Genomic DNA, 25,407 nt, shown 5'->3' with positions numbered 1-25,407 from the left:
AAAACTAAATCATCCATGGCAAACCTCTGCTTGGCCTTGGCCACCTATCAAAGGCCTGCTCTCACTGGTGATCAATGATTCTTCTGGCACTGGAACCGAGCCAAAAGGAAACAGCAACTGATGAAAGAGAGGGAGCAATGTGGTGAGACCGAAACGTCCTGACCAGAGTGCAGGCTGAGTGTTCCTTCTAGATAAGATGCATTCTGCCAGTGTGTGTGTATGGGGGGGGGGGGTCACTCACTGAATGCCCTCCATAGGGATGGCGGTGTCCTCCAAAAGTCATTAATAACTCACTTTCTGTGTTTCACCACCTGGTCCTTTTGCAGAAATATTTACAATAGAAAGTTAGACTCTGCTGCAGAAAACCAGCTCTGCTTTGAGGGGCCGTGGACCAAACCCTTTGCAGATGACCTCCCAGCCTCCTTTGGCAACTTGCCATGATGGTTCCATTCTTATTTACTAGTCCTGGCTCTCACCAGAAAGAACTTTAGGGGCTCTTCACAGGCACGGGATTAGAAGCAAGACTATTTCTCTTCCTGAGAACCAAAAAGACTTTAAATAGTGTTTATCCTGTGCATTGCCATTGAAGTCTTCTATAAATCTGCCTCAGATGGAAAAATGAGCCATATTTCCAAATTCTTTTGGATTAGACTTGCATCATATGTGTCTTCAGGTTGTTATAGCAGAGATGGGGCTAGGAGTAGAGGAAATTGTTAGAGAAAGTCTTCTCCCAGTATTCATATCTCAAAATACGTTATTCTAGGGACTGCCCGTGATCTCTGACTTCTCAACTCCAGAACTATAAGAAAATTAATTTATGTTTTTTAAGGCACCAAATCTGTGGTATTTTGTTATGGCAACCTGAGAAAATGAATACAGATTTTTGGTACCGGGAAGAGGAGCACTGCTGTAACAAATACCAAAAATTGTGGCAGTGGCTTTGAAATAGGTAATGGGTCTCTAGAGGCTAGAAGAGCTTTGAGGTGCGTGTTAGAAAGTCCTAGATTTCCATGAAGAGACAGTTGGTAGATGCATGAACTTTAAAGGTGCTTCTGATGGTGTCTCAGGTAGAAATGAGGAACATGTCACTGGACCGTGGAGGAAATGTATAAACTGTACAAGACCTTGGCTGAATTATGTTCAAGTGTTTTGTGGAAGGTAGAAATTGTGAGTTGATGGACCTAAATATTTAGCTGAGGACATTTGTAAGCCAAGTGTGGAAGGTGTGGCCTGGTTTCTCTTTAGTGCTTATAGTAAAATGTAAGAGGAGAGAGGTAAATTAAAGAAGGAATTGTAAAGCAAAACTGAACCAGAACGTGAAGATTTGGGAAAATATCAGCCTATCCATACTGCAAAACATGAGCAATCGTCTTCTGGAGAGAGTGCCCAGGGTGAGGTGGACAATCATTTGATAAAGAGATGGTGGGATCCAATCAGCCATCTCGGCGGAACCCTGGAACAGAGTTGGGATTCTACAGGCAGAAGCGAGTTTAGATTAAAGGAAGGCTGTCTCACTTCTGAGATTCTACAGGACAGGATGATGGAACTGTGTGGCTGTGCACAGAGAAGAATGATCCCAAAGGTGAGTCAGAGATCAGTCAGGCTGGCAGTGCCACCACCATCCCCGAGGGCACAAGCTGAGGCAAGGAGGCTGCCTCTTCCTTGGTTTCAGTAGGTCTCGCTGCTGCCCATGGTCTCAGGAATGGGGCTGCCACCCCTGGGTTCTGCAGGAGATGGCAGGAAGCCTCCAAAAAAACTATTCTCAGGTTTTCAAATCTAACATAACTTGCCCTGCTAGATTTTAGATTTCCGTGATTCCTTTCTTCTTTTTGATTTCTCTCTTTTGAAATGAGAATATCTACCATACGCCTGCCCCACCACTGTATTTTGAACGTAGATAACTTGTCTGGTTTCACAGGTTCACAGGTGGAGAAGAATTTTGCCTCAGGAAGAGTTTTGCCTTGAGTGTAACCCACGCTTGTTTGAAATGATATTTAGATGAGATTTTGGACTTAGAGTTGATGCTGGAAAGGGTTAAGAATTGGAAGCTGTTAGGACAGGGGTAAATGTATTTTGCATGTAAGAAGGTCATGAATTTTGGTGGGGTGGGGCAAAGGATGGAATGTGATAAGCTGAACTCTATTTCTCCAAATTCCTATGCTGAAGCCTTACCCCAGGACCTCAGAATGTGACTGTATTTGGAGACATGGCCTTTTAAAGAGGTGATTAAATTAAAATGAGGTCTTTAGAGTGGGCTTGAATTGAATCTGACTGTTGTCCTTATAAGAGGAAATTTGAACATAGAGAGAGACACTAAGAATGCACAGAAAAAGAAAAAAACAAAACGTGGAAACACAGCAAGAAGGCAGCCAACTACAAGTAAGGAAAGAGGCCTCAGGAGAAACCAAACTTGCCAACACCTTCATCTTGGACTCCTAGCCTCCAGAACTGCAAGAAAATAAATTTCTGCTGTTTAAGCCACAGACTGAAATACCGGTCTATGATATTTTTTATGGATACCCCAGCAAAATAATATACCTGTCTTTCCTAAGCTCCAAATACATAATTAATTATCAACCATGTGATTTCTACTCCTTAACACCCTTATACAATCATCACGACTTTTGTCTGTAAGGCCACCACCATTTCTAAGACTTGCATTACTTCTTACCTGGACAAGAAAGTCTCTTCAAAGGTCATCAAGCTTACTGTCTTATCTCCCTACAGTCTATTCTCTTTAGTAATAATAACATAAAAACAGTGTAGGGTTTTTATTATCATGACTGAAGATATATTCTGCTGGAGTTGTGGCCTAATTTGGTAAGGAAGACCTTTGCAAACAGAATAACCATGGCATCAGCTACCAGACGAGAAAAGATGACAGATGACAGGGGTCACCAAACTCTGAAGAACTTTTATATACTACATATATGGCCCAGGGAGGTTGTGACTATGTGGCAATATTTCCAATTTCCTGAAACTTGCTCACTTAAATGCATGCTTAATTTATAATTCCATCAAGTGTGGAACCAAGATATATAATATTTGGAAGTACTCTATGACACAGAATAATTTGGTAACTCAAGCTTTTATAAAGGAAGTAGCAAGTAAGTACTTTTGCCCGTAGGGGACTCACTTCATGATAACACTATTGACCTCTGCCTTGCCTGGTTCTGCCCTCTTTCTCTTCCGTCTCCTCCTCTCTTATCTATTTCCCCAGATCTAACTATTCTCTATTTTGCATTTTATATTTGCTCTCTGTATCCATCTCTAATTTTATTAGATAGTCATTTTATAACAGGCTAATCAAATATTAAAGCAGAGACAATGGTAGTCTTCCAGTTCTTTCCTCTTCTTTGCCTCCATATGCGGAAAACTGAGTCATTGCTTGGGTAGACGCAACCCAAATAATTTTGTTTCTTACAAGCTTCTGTTGGTCTTCACTCCCTTCTTTTGGACGTAGGCACAACATCTCATCCTTTTTTTTTCTTTTTTTTTTTTTTTCTCTCCAAGTAGTTCTGCAGAAGCTTTTAGCAAAATAATTTTTCTGGCACACTGGAAAGAGAATGGGTATTGGATTTATACTGATCTTGGTTTGAATCCTGGTTCTATATATTTTTTTACTCATGCAATTGTGGACAAGTTATTTAATTTCTCTGGTTAGATTTCTCCTCAGTAAGTTGGGGATTTAATGAGATAATGTTTGCAAATTATCAAACACAATTCTTGGTACATAGTGAGTACTGATTAATGTTAGTTAAATCTGGAGTTTGTAACTCTTAGCGCTGTTCAACCTCCAAAGAGCACTTTATCCAGTTTGGCTATCAGCTTTGTTTCTGTAGGGTTTAGTATGATCTGTCATTATTTTGGTGCTGTTGTTGCCATTTTATTATTATTAGGTCGGCGTGTCTGTGTGCTGGATAAAGTTTTCTGAAATAATTGAAAGGATGCATTGACATCATCATAATCCTCTTCATCCACCTCAAGCTCCCATTTTACCACAAACAACACCCTAAACAAGTATTTCCTTGATCAATGAAGGAACACGTCCACACGCTTAAACTCTCATTTATGATGCTGTGGCTATCATCAGATCTGATGTCAAATACAGCATTTTGTTACCGTAGCTGCTGTGTTTTCATTTGCTGTCATGGGAAGACTGCTTACAGAGAGTCTAGATAATGGCTGATAATGGATTTGAGACAAAATCACTTTGACCATTTTCATTTCATGAGAAAAACAGCTCAACTAGGGATTATTTCAGAAAACCATCTCCTGTGGTTGTGTATGTATGATATCAGTCCATTCTGTATTTGGTGAGTTAAGTGCAAGAAAACAAAGGTCATTTTCAAATTGCAACTATATAGAAAAAAGGTTCTATTATTTAAAATTGAGTCATAGTTGGTAAAAATCAAATTCATTTTACTTAGAAAAGGAGTGACCAACTATCTTTCCAAATGTTTTTCATAAATTACTTTTTATATTTGTATTTATCTAAAACATTTTGCATTTTAAATAAAATAAAACCACAGTATAAGGCTATATTTTAAAAAAATATATATATATTTTCTCTCTATCCGTTCTCCCATGAGTCCCTGTACCAGAAAGCAACTATTTTCACTTATATTTGTGTTTTTTTCTTTTCCTGGTAGTCTAACTCATAATAACTATTCTGTTTACAAAAACATTTCTTGATTTATCGATTTTATCTGAGGTCTGACAATTAAGTTCATGAACTCTTCCTAGAAGAAGTGCTACATACCTCATTGCTGAATATCACTATGGTCACCTTCGAAGTATTCCCCTTGGGAAGCTGTGCACCAATGCCAGTGCTTAGTCCACCCTTTAAAGCAGTTTTGGAAGTCTTTCTCTGGAATGGCCATCAGAGCTGTCATCATATTACCTTTGATGTCCTGAATGTCATCAAAATGTCTTCCTTTCAATATTTCCTTTATCTTCAGGTAAAGAAAGAAGTCATTGGGGGCCAGATCAGGTGAGTAGGGAGGGTGTTCCAATACAGCTCTTTGTTTACTGGCTAAAAACTCCCTCACAGACAGTGCTGTGTGAGCTGGTACATTGTCCTGATGCAAGAGCCATGAATTGTTGGCAAAAAGTTCAGGTATGGTATTTTTATTTTTCGGAATACATAAGTATTATTTAATACTAGTCCAAAATTGTGAGCAATTTTTAATTTTAAGTAAAAATTTCCCCTATAGTTATTTTTTATTGCTTGGTTTTTATGTTTCTTCTATCAATATTTCTTTTTAAGCCCTTAAAGTCATGTAAAGCCTTTCTGTATACTATTTTCCTCATAGTCAAGCATATCAGATATTCCATCATTTCCATTTTCCTTAGACAGACGTTTCTCCAGAACACCTCCTTCTATCGTCTCATTTGGAATGGTTGTTTTTAGTTAATCATGGGACTTCTCTGTATCTTTATCCTGGCTTACATATCCTACTTTTGGATAATTTCATAAACTTGGATGTGACATAATTTTGTAAATGTGTGCTTTTATTCCATGCTCATATTTTGATTTGTCATCTTACTGAGTAAATAATTATACATTGAAAATATTTTTAAAATAGAGTTTTGAAGACATTCATCTGTTATGTGTTAGCTTCTAGTATTACTTTTAGAGAAGTCTAATGTCATTCTATTTCTCATCTAAATATGGAGCCATTTTTAGGATTTTTCTCTTTCACTGTCATTTTGAACTTTAATGATGATGTGCTTTGGTATACATCTTTTCTTATTTTGTGTTCTTTTTACTCCAAAGATACTCATTCTTCAATTCTGATATATTTTCTTGAGTAATTTTCTTTTTCAGAATTTCCTCTCTTCTCTTTTGTTTCTTATCTTCTCCTGAAACTCTAGTTATTTGATATTGGATATCTTGGATTCATTAACCAGCTTTATCTTTCCTATATTCTGTTTCTGTATCTTTTTTATTCTCTTTGGGGAGATTGAATCAACTTTAATGTTTGAGTATAATATTGATTGTTTTTATCCATCAAATTTATTTACATTATCTCAAATTTATTTACATTTCTTTGTTTTCTGCAATTCTCTTCCATTTTATTTGTCTTTAAAGTTCATAGCTTTGTTTAACAAAAAGAACAGAAAATGACATCATAAAAATGGCCGTGTGAGGTGAGCCTCTTGAAATCTCCCCTGAAATTTACAACAAATTGAACAACTATAACTCCACAAAGGTGGGCAAATTGTGTGGGCCGGGGAGGACGGAAGGGGGAAGTGCGGAGACGGAGCCGCGCGGGCGCAAGATGCAGACCTGGCTCAGTGCTCCGAGCTCGCTGCACCCCGAACAACCACAGCTGCGGGAGAGGGAAGAACTCGGACTGCTAGGGCTCCGCTTACGGCCCACAGGGCTGAGGGTGCAGCATATAACACGGCTGAACCCAACGCTCACGGCAGAGACCTCGGAGAAAAGACTGAGCGTAGAAGGCTGGAAACAGTGGTTTAAGCCCTCACTGCCGAGCAGAGAACGGAGCCTTAGGCACTGAGACGAGCCGCCCCCTCCCTACCCTCCCAGAGCTCGTCCCACCCCCACCTGCCCGGTGCTAGAAGTGGAACAGTAGCAGTGTCAGATCAAAAGAACAGAATATTTGCAGTTTTGAGAACTGTGGTCTGCAGACACGGACTCACAGCCCAACTAGTTCTGGCAAAGGGGAGGGAGCTTTAGAAGCAGGAATGGCTGTGGTGGTGGTCACCGCCATTGATCTTGGTCATCTCTCACAACCCACTCCACCCCTGTCTCTACCTATCTGGGAAGATCCCTGCAAAAGTAAAGAAAGCTGCTGAAACACATGGGCTCTGAATATGGTGCAGGAAGAGCTTTGGAACTTCTGAAGATCTCCACATCCACCCACAGAGGTGGCACCCTGTGACCCAGGTGAACGGTTCACAGAGGAGAAGCCCACCTTCCAGGGAATCCCCCTATATATGAAAAGGGGGAATAGTGCAGAGAAAATATAACACTACAGTGTGAGAGGAAATAAAAGGCTGCAGTCAGAGAGAAAATCATACATTCTACCAACACCTAATGGAAAACAAAAGAAAGACCCCTTTCTATCAACCTGTTGCAGAACCCACTCCTGTAGATATGTCCAGGAAGATAAATAATAAATCATTAATTTCCATGAATAACCAACATAACAAGACAGCTTAGAAAGAAAATGAAAAGTCTCCAGAAAATGAACTTAAAGACATGGAAATATGTGACTTAAATGACAGAGAATTCAAGATTGCTGTTCTTAAAAAACTCAATGAGATGCAAGAAAACACAGACAAACAGTTTAAAGAATTCAGAGTCACAATCAAAGAACAAAATGAACATTTTACCAAAGAGATTGAAATTTTGAAAAAGAACCAAATAGAATTTCTGGAGATTAAGAACTCAATAAAAGAAATGAAGAATGAAATAGCTAGCTTAGGTAGTAGAGTTGACCAGATGGAGGCAAGAATCAGTAACGTTGAAGATACAAATCTGGAAATGACAGAGATGGAAGAAGAAACTGATTTGAGACTCAAAAGAAATGAAAGAACTCTACAAGAACTTTCTGACTCCATCAGAAAGAACAATATAAAAATAATGGGCATACTAGAAGGAGAAGAAAGAGAGAAGGGAACAGAGAGTATATTCAAACAAATAGTCGATGAGAACTTCCCAAACTTGTGGAAAGAATTGGATCCTTGAATCCAAGAAGTAAATCCCAACAGGCCTTCTCCAAGGCACATTGTATTGAAGCTGTCAAAAATCAATGACAAAGAAAGAATCCTCAAGGCAGCCAGGGAAAAGAAGACGGTAACCTACAAAGGAAAGCCCGTTGGATTATCATCAGATTTTTCAGCAGAAACTCTACAAGCTAGGAGGGAGTTGAATCAAATATTCAAACTATTGAAAGAAAGAAATTATGAGACAAGAATAATATATCAAGCAAAGGTATTCTTTAGATATGAAAGAGGAATAAAGACCTTTCCAGACATACAGAAGCTGAGGGAATTTTCTAACACATGACCTGCACTACAAGAAATACTGAAGGACGCTATTTGTCCAGCATAAATAAGGATAATTTGTGGCAACCAAAACATAAAAGGGGGGGGGGAGTAAAGGCCTGAAGCGGAATATGGAAATGGAGAAAGTAAACATGCTGAAGAAAATAGAATACTCTACATATGAAACTTTCTATTACATAAACTTAATGGTAACCACTGGAAAAAAAATCTAGAACTGAAACATATAACATGATAAAAGAAGGAACAGAGGGAAAAATCATAGAGTACCACCACACAGAAATAATAAACAACAAGAAAAAGGCAAAGAAACAACGGAGACACAGTCTTACCAGAAAACCAATGATAGAATGATAGGAACTCCTCACATATCAATAATCACCCTAAATGTAAGTAGACCAAACTGACCAATAAAAAGGCACAGAGTAGCAGATTGGATTTAAAAAACTAAACCCAAAAATGCTGCCTCCAAGAGACACACCTCAGCTATAAGGAAAAATATAGAGTCAAAGTGAAAGGGTGGAAATTGACACTCCAAGCAAATGGTATCCAGAGAAAATCAGGTGTAGCCATACTGATATCAGATGAAACAGATTTCAGGATAAGAAGGGTAACAAGAGACAAAGATGGACATTTTATAGTGATAAAGGGGACTATACAACAAGAAGACATAACAGTCATCAATATTTATGTCCCCAATCAGGGAGCACTGAAAAACACCAAGCAACTACTAAAAAAACTAAAGGGAGAAATTGACCAAAACACAATCATTGTAGGAGAACTGAATACATCATTGACAGCTATGGATTGATCATCCAAACAGAAAATAAATAAAGAAATAGCAGCCCTAAATGACACTTTCGATGAAATGGACATAATTGACATTTATAGAGCACTTCATCCTAAAATATCAGACTATACATTTTTTTCTAGTGTACATGGAACATTCTCAAGGATAGACCATATATTGGAACATAAAACTAGCCTCAGCAAATTTAAGAAGATTGACATCATACCAAGCATATTCTCAGATCAGAAGGCTTTGAAATTGGATATCAACTGCAAAAAGAAAGCAGGGAAAACCAAAAACATGTGGAGATTAACCAACATACTTTTAAAGAATGACCAGGTCAAAGACGAAGTAAGAGGAGAGATCAAGAGATACATAGAAACAAATGAGAATGAAAATACATCCTACCAAAATTTTTGGGATGCAGTGAATGCAGTTTTAAGATGGAAATTAATATTATTACAGGCCTATCTCAAAAAACAAGAAAAATCCCAGATAAATAACCTCATGTTACACCTTAATAGAAAAAGAAGAACAAATGAAACCCAAGATCAGCAGAAGAAAGGAAATAATAAAAATCAGAGAAGAACTAAATGAAATAGAGAACAAAAAGACAACAAAAAAATTAAGGTGACAAAGAGCTGGTTCTTTGAAAAGATGAATAAAGTTCACAAAGCTTTGGCTAGACTCACTAAGATAAAAAGAGAAAAGACAATAATAAACAAAATCAGAAATGAAAGAGGGGAAGTAATCACGGACACCACAGAAACACAAAGGATCATGCAAGAATACTATGAAGGACTATATGCCACCAAATTCAATAACCTAGAAGAAATGGACAAGTTCTTAGAAACATATAGCCTTCCTAGGCTGAATCACAGAACTGGAAAATCTAAATAGACCAATCACCAGTAAGGAAATTGAATCAGTCATTCAAAACCTTCCCAAAAGCAAAGTCCGGGACCAGATGGCTTCACTAGTGAATTCTACCAAACCTTCAAAGAGGATCTAATACCAATCTTACTCAAACTCTTCCAAAAAATTGAAGAAGAGACAATACTCCCTATCTCATCTTATGAGGCCAACATTACCCTGATACCAAAACCTGGTAAGGACAACACAAAAAAAGAAAACTACAGTCCAATATCTCTGATAAATACAGATGCAAAAATACTAAACAAAATTCTAGCAAATCAAATGCAACAATGCATTAAAAAGATTATTCATCACGACCAAGTGGGGTTCATCCCCGGGGCACAAGGATGGTTCAACATATGCAAATCCATCAATGTGATACATCACGTAAAAAAACATAAAGGACAAAAGTCATATGATTATATCAATTGATGCAGAAAAAGCATTTGACAAGACACAACATCCATTTATGATTAAAATACTTAATAAAACAGGTATAGAAGGAAAATACCTCAACATAATAAAGGCCATATATTTCAAGCCCTCAGCTAATCTCATAATTAATGGTGAAAAAGCCCTTTGTCTTTTCAAGAACATGACAGGGCTGTCCCCTCTCACCTCTGCTTTTCAACATAGTGTTGGAAGTCCTCACCAGAGCAATCAGGCAAGAGAAAGAAAAAAAAGGCATCCAAATTGGGAATGAAGAACTTAAATTGTCACTCTTTGCAGATGACATGATGCTATATATAGAAAACCTTAAAGACTCCACCAAAAAGCTATTAGAAACAGTAAACAAATACAGTAAAGTTGCCAGCTACAAAATCAAAATTCAAAAGTCCATTGCATTCCTATATACTAACAATGAAATCTCAGAAAAAAAAATTTAAAAAAAAGTAATAATTCCTTTTGCAATAGCAACAAAAAGAGTAAAATAGCTAGGAATAAACTTAACCAAGGATGTGAAAGACCTATATGATGAAAACTATAAGACATTTTTAAAAGAAACTGAAGAAGACACAAAGAAATGGAAAGACATTCCATGCTCATGGATTGGAGGAATCAAAATAATTAAAATGGCCATATTACCCAAAGCAATATACAGATTTAATGCAATCCCCATCAAAATCCCAATGGCATCATTTAAAGAAATAAAACAAAAAATCATCAGATTTGTTTGGAACCACATAAGACCCCAAATAGCCAAACGAATCCTAAGAAAAAAGAACAATGCTAGAGGTATCACATTCCCTGACTTTAGCTTGTACTACAGGTCAACAATAATCAAAACAGCATGGTATTGACAGAAAAACAGACACAAAGACCAATGAGATAGAATTGAGAACCCAGAAAAAACCCACATAAATATGGACAGATAATTTTTGAAAAAGAAGCAAAAACCATACAATGGAGGAAAGACACCCTCTTCAATAAATTGTGCTGGGAGAATTGGAAAGCCACGTGCACAAAAATGAAACTGGACTGCAATCTGTCACCATGTACCAAAATTAATTCAAAATGGATCAAAGACTTTAACATAAGACCTGCCACAATAAACTGTGTAGAAGAAAACATAAGTACTAAACTTATGGACCTTGGGTTGAAAGAGCATTTTATGAATTTGACTCCAAAGGCAAAGGAAGTAAAAGCTAAAATAAATGAATGGGATTATATCAAACTTGAAAGCTTCTGCACAGCAAAAGAAATCATCAACAAAATAAAGAGACAACCAACTGAATGGGAGAATATATTTGCAAACATCGCCTCTCATAAGGGGCTAATATCCAAAATATACAAGGAACTCATACAACTCAACAACAAAGAAACAACCCAATTGAAAAATGGACAGAGGACCTGAAGAGACGTTTCTCCAAGAGGACATACAAATGGCAAATAGACATATGAAAAAATACTCAACATCACTAATCATCAGAGAAATGCAAATAAAAACCACAATGAGATATCACCTCACCCCAATCAGAATGGCTATCATCAACAAGACAAACAAACAGTAACAAATGTTGGAGAGGCTGTGGAGAAAAAGGAACCCTCATATACCATTGGTGGAAATGCAGACTGGTGCAGCCGCTATGGAAGGCATTGTGGAGGTTCCTCAAAAAATTATGTATAGAATTACCATATGACCCAGCAATCCCTCTCCTGGGTATCTATCCAAAAAATCTGAAAACATTTATCCGTAAAGACATGTGTTCTCCAATGTTCATTGCAGCTTTGTTTACAGTGGCCGAGACATGGAAACAACCAAAATGTCCTCCATAGATGAATGGATAAAGAAGTTGTGGTATATATACACAATGGAATACTATTCGGCAGTAAGAAAAGATGAAATAGTACCATTTGTGACAACATGGATGGATCTTGAGAGTATAATGCTAAGCGAAATAAGTCAGAAAAAGTAGAGAACCATATGATTTCACTGATATGTGGTATATAAAACTGAAAACAACAAAAGAACAAGACAAATAAATGAAGGGACAAAAATTCATAGGCATAGACAATAGTTTATTGGTTACCAGAGAGTAAGGGGGGAGGGGGGTGGTAGATGACGGTAAAAGGGATCAAATATATGGTGATGGAAGGAGAACTGACTCTGGGTGGTGAACACACAATATGAGGTATAGATAATGTATTACAGAATCGTACATCTGAAATCCATGTAACTTTACTAATGGCTGTCACCCCAATAAACTTTAATTTTAAAAAAAGCGGAAAATAATATGCATTTATTCAGCCATGTGTACTTAATAGTCTTTCTAAATTGTTAGAAGATAACCATTTTTTTTTTAAATTCTAAGATTACCAGCGTAGATACTGGGTTAAAAGGAATAAACATATATGCTATCTACAGAGATTTGGCAAAGGTCATTGATATTTTGAGAAATTCTTCAGCTTGAAGTGACTAATTGACATTTCTGGATTAGAATCCTTTAGGGTGATATCCTCCTTTAATTGACCTAGAAAACTGATATACGCGTACATATACTACCTAGCTAGCTAGCTAGCTAGCTCTAGTATATATATAGTTTTATTTTACATTATATATAGTTTTATTTTATTATGTATCATTTAAATCAAAAGAGCATCATCTATTCTGCCAACTGTCTAGATTTGATGTCAGCTTCCTGATGTAATGTCTGATCCTGTCTTCCTTTTAGCCCATTCAGTCAATCACCAAGCCATATTGATTTTTTCCTGTCTTGAATCTATCTGTTTCTTCACAGCCAACAGCGAAATCCAAATCATTATCATTTTTACTTAGACTTCTGTCAAAGCCATTTAACAGATGACTTTCCCTATTTTTACCCATTCTCCACTTGGTAGTCAGAGTTTTCTTAAATCACTGATGAGGTCATGTAATAATGTTAGAGAAAAAATATTGTATAGCTGACTGTATTTCTTAGCATAGAGACCAAAATCCTCACCGTGGTCCACAGGGCCCTGTGTGCCCCGAACTCGGCTGAATTCTTGTCTCCCTCTGCCCCTCTGGCTTTGTTGACCTTCTTTCACTTCCTCCCATGCATCAAGCTTCTTCCCAGCTCAGGACCTTCACATAGTTATTTTGCCAGAACCACTGAATTCTCAGAAACTCTATCCCTTGCATACTTAGCATTCAGGGTCATTACTTGGTAGAACAAGAGGTCAGGTCCAGGGGAAATCCTGAAACATTTGCAGAAGTTGTTCAAACCTCATCTTTATCTTTTTTAAGCCATATGACTCTGTGTCACTTACAAGCTCTTAGGGGACCATACATTTTGCTCATGCTGGGGAATTTAATCAAATAATAGGTGTAATTTTTTTTTATCACAATGCCTTGCAAATACTAATATTTATTATGTATTCGTTCCTTTGTCCTCCCTCCTCCCCCATTGAGCTATCAATAGCTATTTGGTGAAAGCATGAAATTTTGGAGAAAGTTTCATGTACAATCAGAAATACTATGTTAATACAAATAGACTGACAAAACTTGCTTCTCTCAAAGTGTAAAATGAAAATTAAAAACATAATTTCAATAAAAAAGGTGCGCTGAAATAAATTGCAGAAGGAGCTATTTCTGAAATTCTTTGGAGGATATTTCTTATCCCCCCCCCATCTGTATAGATTCCCAAACAAATGTAATTTGTCAACAACAAACCCTTAAGATTTTTGAAGGGAAGGTATTCAAAATTGTGAAGTATTACATTTAAAAAGCAAACAGAAATTGTTAGTGATAATGACAGAGCTGGAGATGACTTTTACATTTATGGAGCACACTTATTTTCAAAGCTTTCTAGAAAGGCAAGGACAAATTTAATGTGAAGATTTCTCAGCTATGGTTGACTGAAAATTTATACCATGGAGTAATAACGCCCAAATGGGGATTCCTCAGAGGTGGGGAGCTCATTATTTCAGAGAGGCTTTTGTTTTACTAATTTATCGTGAGCCTGTCTGAGGGGCTCACTGAGAACTTTCTTCAGGCAACCCCAATGTGTGACGCAACTCATGAAACACTCTCACCTGAGGTTTCCTGTCCATCATTCTTAGCCAAACAATAATTCTTGTCCAAAAAAAACTTTCATTTTTTTTCTAAATCATATTCTCTCACATTCTCAACTGCAACTGTTTACAAAGGTTATTATCTTTTTCTCCACCTTCCTTTTAAGGCTGTCATGGTACCGTCTGTTCCCCCACACACTATGTTGACCGTAGATGTCAATCAATAGCACAAAATATGAACCTGGATCAATTACTTTAGATTTGGTTTACAACATTCTTTACTTGATTTACAACATTCTTTACTTGATTGTGCCATCCAAGTTCAAAAACGCTGATCCCAGAAATTTATTCTAGCTCTAGTCCAAAAACACCTTTGATGTATAATATACACATCTTATTACTATTGTTTTTCCAAATCACACTTGCCCCGTTATCCCTTCTTAGAGCATTGGTTTCCAGATTTTTGCGAACTATAAAATGACAGGCGTGTATCGTACGTATTGAACTGATTTTAGCAGAAAACATGTATAGACTATATTCTTTGTTAATAAGTTTATTTTTCACTTTTTAATATTTTTTTTATTTTAAAGACATTATACTATTTTAATATTATTTAAGTGCATTACATATGCTTTTATGTAAGTTTGAATTTAACATTTTCAACATGACTCAACGTCAGGAAAAGGATGGAATTTCCCAGAAAAGTTTAAGAATTTTGTTCCATTAGCATCTCAGGTAATTTCCCATCACTGGCCATTGAGCAGGAAATATAAACTAGTTTTCAATGTGTCTTTAAAGTCGGGGCAAGGAAGGTATTGATGGCAAAAGAATAAGATATATTCCAAGTTCAAATTACTCTTTATTGTTGGTCTTTCTAAAAATTATTATTTAGTGTTTTATTTTTCTTCTTCATTAATATTTTACATTTTCAAAAGCCCCAATTATGTGAAAGTGGTAGGAGAGAGTAAAGGAAGTGTATGGAGATGAAAGACATATGATGTCCTCAGGACTCTGGAAGGGCTTATAGCAAGCCTCCTCCTTCAACAGATAAAGACCTAGACTCAGAAAGAAACTATTTCAGGTCTACAACTCTTTTAGCTTAGGGGTCTTTACATTTTTTTTTTCTCTTCTGCCTACTTATTTTCTCTTCTATGGAGTATTTTAGTCATATGACCGTTACTGAATTCAGCTTTAAAAAAATATCTATTACAGGCAACAGAGATGGAAAGGAGCTTGATCACTGCCTTCTCATTTCTCATTCTCTCTTTTGAACAGGCCTGAAGATGCAATTCAGCAGAACAGAGAGACGGGGAAAACCCACTCTGAAGCCAGAGCAGTATAAAGCTGTGGGCTAAATTAAGCTGAAATGAAAAACTAGTGAGTGACAGAAACTATCACACACTTCATGAAGATTGACCACCAAGTTAACGGGTATTATATTCAATTAAACAAGATATTTATATTCCATGATATTTTACGAGGGAGCAGGTCCAGACAGGAAGACAGGTTATGAAGATCTGGTTTATGGTGAGGGGTAGTTAACAGATAATGTCCTTTCTAAGCAACAGAGTCCTGCCTAATTTCCCAGAGATTCAAATGGCTCAAATCTCATATCTTAAAGTTAGCAAAAGTGACTTCTTAACTCAGGTTTTAATAAAGAAGCCAAATAAACAATTTGTTCATAGTGACAACTCATATTATTTATTAAACATTTTCACGTGGCAAACATTGCTCTAGGCATTTTGTATCCATAATCTCTTTTTATCCTCAGCACAGTTCCAGAAATCTAGAGGTAGGTGTCATTATTCCATTTTACAGTTGGAGAAATTGAGTCTTGGAGGAGTTAAGTCATCTGTCTTACTGATTCTAAGGCCAACTTCCCCAAGTTATGCCTGTATCCGTATACTCTACATTTACGCAGCACCCCTCGTGCCCAGGTATATTTATAGCAGAAGGCCTGGCATTATTTACAGTTCCTTATCACTAGGGAATAGCAGGGAAGAGCAGCTTTGCTTTGGCTTACCTAAAATTTATTGTACCTCTACTCTGCAATAGGTTCTGAGCTTTGTATAGGGGGAAAGAGATGGATCGCAAAAGACCTTGCTGTTGAGTTGTTCACAGTAGCATTTTAAAGGTGGATGTGAAAATGTCTGTTTCCATTCTCATGTGGAAATACAGTGAGAGATGTCTGGGTTTCACCTAGGACTGACCTTGATCTTCGTCATGGCTCCTGGGGCCATCAGTCTTGGCCTTTCCTGTGGTGCAGGGTTCTATGCCTGCAAGTGATTAATTAGTGGAGAACTTCTAATGAGTGAGTGATGGTGTGAGGCACGAGAGGTACAGAAATGAGCAAATCATAGACTAGTCTGAAGCGCAGTGTCTTAGAGACATGAAGATCTTACTAGACATGTGTGACCCACACCAGACTGGTTATGTCCTTTATAGAGATTTTTGGGCCTCTAAATGTTCAATGCACTGAGTTTATTCCTGTCTTTAAACTTGTTTCCATTAATTATTGTCAGAGTTGCTTTGATTCCTTTCTCGCTATTTCACAAGTCCATAAAAATGATGAAGGTACGTACATTCCTGGACTCCACCACCGTTCTGAGATACGCCTGCCACAAGCATCCATCCTCTACGGTGGGGAGTACTTGGTAAACTTCCTTGGCTCTTTGCCGAGAAGACAACTGTTACCTGACATAGGCTCCCTCAATTCCCTTAGAAGCCCCAAGTCTACTATCAAATGTCTCCCAGGGCAATAATAGTTCAAGTTAAGAATTACCTCCCTTGAGATCTTGCTAATTTATGGTTTCAGGCCCATTTATCTCTGAAATTTAGGAGCAAGGCTCTGTTTCTTGATTCCTTGTCTTTGCCAAACATAGATCAGTTGGTTAATAAAAAAGGCAAGAGTGCTTCATATATTTACTCAGTAAATGGTGGGAAAAGATATTATTCACTGCAGTGCTCTTTTTTAAAAAGGGCTTTCCTCAAAGTGTTCCTTAAAATGTATGTGTGTATCGTATCTCTCATTTGAAATTTTGAGCTCCAACTGGGTGACAATTTGCTACGTGATCTTGGGAAAGTGATTTTAACTCTCTTGGCTTCAGTCTGCCCATTTTTACAGTGAGGGTTAAATGAGGTGCCTTGAAGTTTTATTTCACCTGTAACATTTGGTTATTCTATTGTGTGAAATCAAAGATCATTCCTTAGGAAGTTTTCTGAAAACTCAACCTGCCCTGCACCAGTTCACAGCCAGCACAAGCTGGATAGATGTAAGTATGAATTTATACATTTACAAAATCTCAGAGTTCAAAGAGGCTGTCAAGGTCGTGAAACCCAACCCCCTATGGTGATACCTGAATACCTTCTACAACATCTCCACCATGTGGCCAACCCCCGTCTACAGGTGAACACCTCTACCAGACCTCACTACCTCCCATGTCAATGTGTCCTGTGGTCTTGTCAGAAATTCTCTCTCCAGTTGTTCTAAAATGAATTTCCCTGAATTTTCCACTCATGTGTCTGAATTCTACTACTTACTACGTCATTCAAAGCTATAATTCCTTTTTCACAGAGCAATCCTTTAGATATTTGAGAATGATGACACAAATATCCTTGTCTCTAAGATAAACCAGTTCTTAAAACATTCGTGCTGTCATGGGGTCTGAGTGTGTTCCTAATTTTGACCACTTTCCTCTGAATTTGATTCAGATTGTCAATGTCATTCTAATGTCATTCTAACTGGCCTGCAAAGCTGATCAAGTGTCTAAAGTAATCTTTAATGACAGAATTGGAAAATGGACTTTTAGAGAGGAGGAAAGCTAATCACCAAAGAGATAGTCACCATAAGCTGAGCAAAATGTGACAGGGACCCCTGCAAAGAGGGAAGGAGGTTACTAATATCTGTTGGATATGCTGTGTCTTGTGTTAACTCTGTTATCACAAGATATGTAATCACCCGGCCCTTCCCAAATTAGACTTTAACTTTAAATTAGACTTGGACAAGACTCGTATGTGATAGGCCTGGAATTCCCACATTTCTTTCCCCTATGGCTCAAATATCTAGCCATATTCCTCAAGTGAAAGGAAGATTTCAAACATAGTGTAGAAGAAGAACTCCACTTCCACAAATGAATAAACAGGATGGAAAAACTTGTTCCCTACTTGGTTTTTAAAGGGAATTGCTTTTGAAAATTCTCTAGGGAATAGCTGCCTCGATTAGGACCATCAGACAGAAATGCCAAAAAGTGGCAAAGGGTTTGCATGCCTCCTTGTAGAAATGAGAATGTGTTCTGTGTGTCTCTGTGTAGTCATTTTTCTCCTAGGATAGTTCTGTCCTTACCACAGGGGCCTAAGAGAGATTTATCTTTGGCCCACTGGGCTCAGTGGCTGCAGGGAGGGGCTAGAAATGTCCACAGCAGCTCCAATTTCTGGATAAACAGACTTTTGTACATGCTTTTTCAGTTAGCAGTTGGCTCGGTCTTAATTGCATTTTTTTTTTTTTTCTTGGGAGTGTAGAGTAGCCATCACTCGGACACCAATCCCACACCAAGTACAACACAGCCTGCATTCTCCAGGAATCTTTACCACTCTGCATCTAACCTTCAAAAGAAGAAGGCAAACTGTCCGAAGACGTCCAGTGGAGAAGCAAAATGAACTGGGCCTGTGAGGTGGCATACAGAAAGAGTGGAAACATGCCTCTGAACATACCAGATGTATGACTAGTGACACATGACTGAACCACATTTATGTGTAGCTTCAGAGGGTCAAAGGCAGTATTAATTGAGCTTGTATGTGTCACGTCCATAGAATGCTAATTGGTGCAGAGTAAATGTTCTATGAATGGCAGTAAGGATTACAGAAATTATGATTGGTTCAGAAATTTCATTTGTGGGAAAATAAAGGTATCTTTATTATATGCTGGAGGAGAGCAGGTTCATTGCCACCACTTATATTTTCTAGAACCCTGCTTGTCTTGAGATTTGAGAACTGATACGTAGACCGATAAGCAGTCAAGAACAGTAATGGAGTCATGATCTTTCCCTTATTTCAAAACTTCATTGGCTCCCCAACACTTGTTGCTTGTTGATTTATTGATGATAGCCATTCTGATAGGTGTGAGGTGATATCTCATTATGGTTTTAATTTGCATTTCTCTGATGATTAGTGAGGCTGAGCATTTTTTCATATGTCTATTGGCCATCTGTATGTCCTCCTTGGAGAAATACCTATTCAGGTTGTCTGCCCATTTTTTAATTGGATTGCTAGTTTTTCTGGTGTAAGTTGCATGAGTTATTTATAAATTTTGGATATTAACCCCTGATCGGACATATCATTGGCAAATATCTTCTCCCATTTAGTAATAATGTTGTATGGTGTCAGATGGTTGCTGGATTTATCACGGTGATCACTTCTTTAGGTATATAAATGTTGAATAAATATGGGGTACACCTTAAATTAATATAATGTTGTATGTTAGCTATATTTTAATAAAAAATCAAATAAAAGAGATTGCTGCCACTGAAAAAAAAAAAAAACTTCATTGGTTCTCCCTCTTCTATGGAATACAGTTTAAACTCCCCTGAGGGTAAATACAGACACATAATATGCTCCTGCCTGTCCCCATACCTCAGCTTCTCCTGCTCCTCTGACCTCTCACTTTTTGCCCTTGGAATACTGGACTTGGACACAGAGCTGTTTTACAACTTTGTGTTTCTTCGTCCTGGAAAGGACATTATACGCCAGAAAGAAGATCTGAGTTACACCATTTAACTCTCATATCACTTGGAACTGATTTATTGATGGCTTATTATTATTTAATGGTCTTGCTGGAATGATAGAGGATCACATTAGTTATTTCATAATCATTTATTAATTGCCTTCTATATGCCAAGCAGGGTGCTGAGATGGAGACGTAAGACAGACTCCCTGTCTTCAGGCAGCTTATGAGGAGAGACTAAATAAGTTCACTGTTAAATAGCATGGTCAGGATAGAAGGAAAGCTCTGCTGGGGAGCTGAATTAAACCTAAATGTGTAAGGGATAAGAGAGTGAATGGGCTTTGCAGAAAAAGCCATGCACTTGGCGAAAGAATGAGTGGGTGAGCATCCAGAGAGGGAGTGGACTTGGATTTGGTCTGTGACAGGTCTACGGCTTTAAAGGCACCCAGCTTATCAGGGAGAATATCTGTTCCGTATAATCATGATGTGGTCACATTTTATCATGATCACTCCCAAAATACTTCAAAGAAGGAAAATGGGCCTAGTAAGCCCACACAGGCCATTTCCAGAGCAAGGTTGTGAAGACCTAAGAGATCAGAATGAGAGGATGGCTGGGCTGAGAAAGGCTTTGTTGACTGTGAGGTTCTGTGAGTGAGAAGAGGACAACACAGAGTTTCTGCCTTCTAGCATTACTCTAGACCCGATATGGCAATAACTGACAAGCTCCCCATCACATCCCAGAATGCATTTCACCCCATCTGAGTCTGGAATTTAAATCCTCAAATGCCTCCTGTCACCACAGGTGGCATAAATTTGTGAGCCAGGACAGGTGTCAAACAAAGGGAGCAAGTTGCTTGGATTGACAGCCATCAGCTCTGTTTTGTTACATTCTTTTTCAAATACCTAGGAACCCAAAGGAAACTAACAAACAGTAAGGTGACACTTTGCAAAGACTTCCCATCAGTGACCCCTTTCCAGGCATTCTTCTTTCCTGTGTTCCCACCCCTAAACCCATAACCTCCTGTATCATTGCCAGACAGATCTACATGGTCATGGCCACCATACAGTAGGGAAATACAAGGAATGGGATTCAGAGTAAGTTAGCCCTGGAATCAAAGCCACTTCTGAGCCGTATAATGTAAGTCAACTTTTCTGGGTTTGGCGTTCTTCATAATAACTCCTACCCTGAAGACTTGCTGAGGTTGACATATCAACTTCACATAGCAAAACAGTCCATAGACAAATGATAGCTCTGGTAATAATTACTTTCATGACTATTATTTCTACTTCTGTGGAAGGAGGAAGTAATGTAATCAAGACTTTGGGCACTACTGGGGAGTCGCCTGGAGTCTCTGGTTCAGACAATATACGTTTCACTTACCAATTATCTGACCCATCAACACATGGAAGGGCTCAGCTCATGCCCACTAGCACAACTTTCTCCCACCCCTCCCCCCACATATTCTGGAAAGGCCATCTATTCATGCCTTGCCCTCCTGGCCTCAGGAACTCACAATCATTCCTTTGGTTAGAGACGCTGACCTTAAAGTCCCCTCTAAAAATGTATACAAGATGTGCTCATGTTAGCACCCACCCTCACATGAGTAGAAAAGAATTTGGCTGATGCACAGAATGAGCTGGTTTTGCAAGAAAGAGGAGGTGGGGGAGGCGGAAGGGGAAGACCCTAATGAGGCGTAGGTGATAAGGCGGAAGAGGTAGTCACTCAATGTCAGGGGCAGTTTTCGATCAAGAAGGACATGAGGGAAAAAGCACAGGTAATCAGTCCTTCCTGAAGAAATGGGGTAGTTTTCTCCAGTGAGTCAGTGGTCTGGGGATCCCCCTAGAGATAAACATTGAGCAGAGCCTCCAGCCTCTTGAATACAGGGGCTGTGTGGGAGCGCGGACCAGAAGCCCTGACACCCAGCCCTCCTCTTCTTGCATCGCCATTTGTCGCCTGCTGTGAGATCCCAGACAGGAGGTATTCCCTCTGGGAGCCCATTTCCGCATTTGTCCATTGGCCTGGGTGTGTTGTTTTGGGGGAAGAAGGGTGATTTACATCTACGCTTCTGTTCCAATGTGATTCTGCATTGACAGAAAAGGAACAGAAAGTGAGACTGAGAAAGGTGATGAGAAACAGGAAACCTTGAGCCAGCTCCTTCCTTCAGTGGGCCAGGCACTGTGCTTGGGCTGAGGAACACGGACCTGAAGGAATCATGCTCCCTGTTTTAGAGGCACCTACAGACTAGTCAGGGAGGCAGCCAAGAAAATGGCCTTCAGCCCTGGAGTCCACAGTCAACAGGGTAGGATAGATACCAAGGCAGAGGGGAGCCCAAGTGCGGAGCTCCCTGCATTTGGCCCAGGGCAAAGGGGAACCGAGAGAGGACCGGAAGACTCTGGGCGACTGCTCCTCTGCTCTGCCTCCTTGGGCTCCTCACCTGGACCCAGCTGTGCCAGGTGTTGGGGGTGGAGGCAGGCATAGACCTTTTCCTTCTTCTTACTGCTTCCTCCATGCAAATTTACATCCTCTCTTGAGAAAAACATATTTCTAGTAAGGGAAGTGCCATTACGGAAGGGGACCAGGCCATAGTCCTAAAGAAAAATCACAGGGAGAATTCAATAAGATTCTGAAACTTCTAGAAACTTCCAAACCATGATGTTTATGTCTTGCAATACTTCATAATGATTCAAGAAGACAGTGAGGCTTATGAGAATGATGACAACAAGCAGCTACAATGGTGGTGACACCAATACTAATAACTAAAATTTGTTAAGTCCTCATAGTGTGTCAAGAACTTTGCATGCATCTTGTGGGAAATTCATTCTGTCATCGTGCCTCTTTTAGAGATGAGAAAATTGACACGTGGGCTTGACTTAGATCACACAATTTTATAATGGGAGGGACCCTGTTCAAACACAGGTATGTCTGACTCCAGAAGCTGATCTCTTAACTACTCTGCGTGGTCCCTGTGTTGCTTCTCGGTCTCACAGTCCTGGTCTTGTGCGCTGGTCTGCAAAGGAAGCAGGAAAGGGGTAGCTGGAGAGGATGGGCTCTACTCTAACAAACAAATGCCTGAATGAGAAATTGGGTATGACAGCTGTGGGGGGGTGGGGTGGGGAGGGGAAGAGCAAAGCAGGCCAAATTGTTGGGGTCAGCGAGGAGAAAGAGGAGAGCTGTGACTAAGTGACCCAGGCAAGGACAATTTATCTAGCTGCTTCCAGACAGAGTGTGGGACAGCTGCTAATAAAAAGAAAGTGATCTGCATAGCTAATCCCCATGCACTAGCACCACCCATCCTACTAGAAGGGCAGAGAGGGAGAAGAAAAGACACGCTATGGAGGGATTCCTGCTAGGGATTGCAACCTACTATTTAAGGAATCCATTGTCTCTCCAGTGTTTGTGCTTCCCTACCCCCCCTCCCCTTGGAGGAATCCTGTAGTCCCATCCACCCACTGTAGAATGCACAAGCTAGTTCCCAAAATTCAGTCAGTTAGTCACTGTCAGTAGCTGCATATGTGGAAACTTGCAAAGCATCTTTCCCTTCTCACTGGCTTTACAAGTGCAGGTAAATTTGCACAGCAGAAAAGAAAGACTCCCTCCTGCCCAGCTCAAGAGGAAAGGCAGGCATCTTTGCAAGCTCCCTCCCTCAGCTTGGTCTTTCTTCCAGATCTTCTCTTGCAAATTGCATGGGCAACATGCATTTCATGAAATCTCTTCCAAATATCTTCTCAGTGAGATTCCCGCCAATAAATAAGGTTTATCTAGAAGTTCAAGATGATTGAAATAGAGAGTTTGGGGTTCTTTGGAGTGTTTTGGGTTTTTCTGAGCTGGAGTGCTAAATATAGTTGTTGCTTTTAAGTTCCTATCTACAGCAAAACACAGCTTCCTGCTTTCTCTGAAACGGTGCTTGAGCTCACAAGCTGGGGCCCAGTCACCCAGAAATACCTACATACATCAGCACGCACAGCCTTGTAGAAGACCACAGACATGACTGATCTCATGTGGGGAAAAATGGAATCCTTTTCCCTCCACCACCTATCCTGCTTCGCCCTCACTCCCTTCCCACATCCAGTCTTCATTCATATCCTTCCCCTGAATTATGTTTCAGCGAGGGGGGTGACAGAGTGCTCTCTACTAGTATAAAAATGCAATCGTATGAGGCCTTCCCTGTAGCTCCTGTTGAGTGCTTTCTGAAGGTTGAATACCCATATTTTCACTGGTCTTGAATAAATACGTACAGAGTGAAGAATACGGGCTTGCAGGAAGACAAAAGAGGGCTCACATTCCAGCACCATCCTTGAGCTTTGTTTCCTGCTTTGTACACGAAGTCGTGGGAAGATATAAAAAGTTACTTGGATGTGTTAGCAGTAAGTAACTTGTTTTTCAGGACTTGGGATTTTTTAAACGTCATCAAAATTAGTCTAGATCTTATGCATTCGGTGGTAAGTACATATTGCTGCAAACACCAAAGTCACATTTTTCATGAATTTTTTAAAAAATCCAAATGTGTAGTTTGAATGGGTGGCAAATCAGTTCTTAAACTATCTGAATCTTTTATTGAAGTAGCTTTTTTTTTTAAAAAAAAAAAAAAACAGGGTTCTTTTTTTTTAGACAGGGTTCTGCAAGCTATTGGTAAAGTTAACGTTGATTACTTAATTAAGGTATTTACCTGGTTTCTCCATTATAAAGTTATTATCTTTCCATTTGCAATTATTAAGTAATTTGTGAAGAAAACATCATCAAAAAGGGGGTACACTGATACCCTGTGACTCCTAAGGAGATGCACTGATGTCTCTTGTGCTTCTGCCCAAAACGCCAAAGTGAATCAAATCTTTGAGAAATATCAGACAAACCCAAACTGAGGAGCCATCTACGTAATTAGTGGTTCATATTCTTCAAAAGTGTCAGGGTTCTGCAAGACAATAAGGCCAAGGAACGATCCCCACATCAGGAGACCAAAAAACATACCATCTAGATGTAATATGTGGTCCTGAATGAGATACCAGACCAGGGAAATTTGCTACAGAAGACACTATTGGTGAAATTTCACTATGACTATAGGTTAATTCATAATATTGTGCCAATGTTAAATTTCCTGATTTTTATAATTGTACCGTGGTTGTGCAGTGGCGTGCCCTTGCTCTGAGGAACTACATCTACACTGAAGTATTTACCAATATAGGGGTAAGATGTCTGCAGCTTACTATCACTCATTTCAGCAACGTACATATACATATGGGTATATGTATATGTGAGAAATAGGGAGAAGGATAAAACAAATGTGGCAAACTTTAACAATTGTTGGATCTGGATGAAGTATATGTAGGTTTTCATTCTTTTATTCTTATAATCTTTCTGTAAGTTTGAAGTTATTTCAAAATCAAAGAATCGAAACAATCCAATTAGAAAGCAATACTTCAGGAGAGAAAAGGAACTGAACTGCAAAATCAAATTCCTACA

Source organism: Rhinolophus hipposideros (assembly GCF_964194185.1).
Source record: "Rhinolophus hipposideros genome assembly, chromosome: 13".
Lineage (NCBI taxonomy): Eukaryota > Metazoa > Chordata > Mammalia > Chiroptera > Rhinolophidae > Rhinolophus > Rhinolophus hipposideros.
Note: the sequence above shows the minus strand (reverse complement) of the source record.